This window comes from Stegastes partitus, unplaced genomic scaffold, assembly GCF_000690725.1.
Source record: "Stegastes partitus isolate 25-593 unplaced genomic scaffold, Stegastes_partitus-1.0.2 Scaffold288, whole genome shotgun sequence".
Taxonomy (NCBI): Eukaryota; Metazoa; Chordata; class Actinopteri; family Pomacentridae; genus Stegastes; species Stegastes partitus.
In genome coordinates, this window is record NW_007578019.1 from 100,381 (window position 1) to 103,079 (window position 2,699).

Below are 2,699 nucleotides of genomic sequence, written 5' to 3' on the forward strand. Positions count from 1 at the left end.
GTGTGCTTGGTTGTCTGTCTCTAAGTGTAGCCCTGCGATGGACTGGCGACCTGTCCAGGGTGTCCCCTGCCTTCGCCCTAAGTCAGCTGGGATAGGCTCCAGCCCCCCCGCGACCCTAATGAGGATTAAGCAGTGTATAGAAAAAAAAATATTGCAGCTCCTTTTTAGTGCTCCATCCCAGCGCTATTAAACTGAAAGAAGATGTGACTCTTCATTGTTGCTAATGGCTACTAGAAGTGTGCTCACTGTAAGAATACTGCTTCATTTTTATACTTTACACCTGTCTCTCACCTTTCACATTGATAATCTCTTGCAATTTCTTCCCTTTGCCTGTCTTTCATCCATGCATCTTCTGACTTTAAGGTACCATCTTTTTCCGTTCTGTTACCGTTCCCCAAGCGCTGCCCCATCCCTCCCGTTTCCACGAGCCACTCCTCCCATCCCACCCACCCACCACACTGCCATCCACCCCCAGCCTCCCTTGTTCCTTTCCTTCATCCTTCTCTCACTCTCTCTCGCCCTTCCTTTTTCCACCTCTTAGGGCATTTTCTACCTCTTATGAGAGTCACACCTCATGAATTATTTACTTGTGCAACTCAGCAGGGGATGCTGCTGAATCTCTTGACCGTTTTTTTTTTCTCTCAAAGACATGAAGATGGTGTTTTCTCAGAGGCAAAAACTGGTCCTTTAAAGGTGCATGTAATCGTTACAGATCCTGTCATTCACGGGTTGTCTGACTGTAGAGTACTCCCACTGCAAAAGAGTAACACCATCATAACGAACTAAAGGAGGATTAGTGCTGAAAGCCAGGGAAGCACTGAGGGTTGGGTACAAGGGCATTCAAGGTGGAGTTAAACAACATCAATCCTGAACAATTTTTGGATAATTTACGAGAATTTGCATGAAAAGCAATATATATTTCAGCAAATGCAGCTCGACTGCAACATTGCTTACAGCCAGTGAAAAAAAAAAAGCTTCTCTATACATGCATGCATGGAAATGAAACCTAAAAAATACCAAAAGCACCTAGAAATCTGCCACACTCCTTTCTGCACTCCCAGGATGATATCACTCTCTGCTCTCTCATGCACATACACGCTCCCCTGCAAAAGGAATCTCTTCTTGCTTTAGCCTTCAGTCTTTTTGTCACGATTTTTATTCTTCCAACAAAAGTACAGGTGATAAACTAAAGTCAGTACAAAAACCATTAATTTTTTATCTGAATGATACAGAACCTGCTGATTTTTCTGATGCCTTCAATTCTAATTGGGACATCAAACCTCACTTACAGTTTTATTGGCAAGCATAAAGGCTCCAGGAGACATTACAGCCTATCTCCTCCTGGTGTGCATTAACCATGTAAACACACCCTTCAGTAGCCTTTTAATTTAAATCATTGGTGCACGACAGTGGTATCAACACTCTGTACAAGCAGAAAAAATCACAGCAATTGACATAATAATGACATATAGCGGTAATATTGCTGAACACTGAAAAAGCATTTCAGAGTGCTCGGATTGTGCTATCCACTATTTTTTTCAAATGGTGTATTGTGGTGCTATAATAATATGAATTTCAGGCAGTAAAGTGTACATGAAACATTTTTTTTTTCTTTGAGGGTCTGTGCCTGTTCCTACAAGTCTGTCTCTGTTGGGGGAAGCCACACCCTGCTGCCTCCTGACAGAAAAAGAAAGCTGTAGAGAGAAAGAAATAAGGGGATGGTGGGAGAGTCCTACATCTTGCGCATGCACACACACACACACGCACACACACACGCACACACACACACAGACACACACACAGCAAAGTCATCGCTGATGTGTGAAGGGAGGATGAGACTGAACATGCGTCTCTCTTCATCTCATTCACCCATTTCATTATCACTGCTTCACATAAACTGAATGTAAGACCAGCAGAGGGGTGGTGGAAGATAAAAGGTTGGCAAAGTCCGATTTATTGAAATAATAGAATAAATAAATAAATAAAAAATACCACTGGGGAAAATAACTTGTTATCCAGAGCTGCTTTTGCTGGGTTGCTGTTATGGTTGCATTGGGGAACCCTGAAGCTTCTCCGTGTGAATCAGGGTGTGGCTGCGAAGAGCCTGATAACAGGACAAGTGAAAGATGATGGGAGGATGTGACGCTTCTAAATAACACAAAATTTAGGAATGGTACTAAAAAGTATGTGTAGCAGCTCAGCCAAAATGATGAAAAGCCTGGACTGATGGTGTAACACTTTTTATTTTCTCCTCCCTTTCTCCTATGACAACCCAGTCTCACAGCAATTTGTAAAATAGTCACCCATTCTCACAGCGATTTGTAAAATAGCCAAGAAATTTAATCTATTGTTTCGTGTCCTGGGACACGATTTGCCCAAATTTTCCGTGTGCCCCAGCATGAATTTTAAACTAAAACATTTCAATTGGAATTATCTTTCGTGTCTGGGACACGTTTTTTCCCCTATCAGACAGCGCATATTCTGTGATGTCTTTGTTGTTCTTTTCTTCCGACAGTCAGGCATCAACCACTTTTACTGTTATGGCCCGTCCACACTAAGAACTATAGAGATCACTATAAAGATGTGTGGGCCCACACTGACCAGCGTTAACATTCTGTAAACACTGGTGCTGAGCAGCTACTGTGTGCTCCACCTGCTGTAAGCTCTGTATTCATTAATGGAAAAGACGAGAAACATAT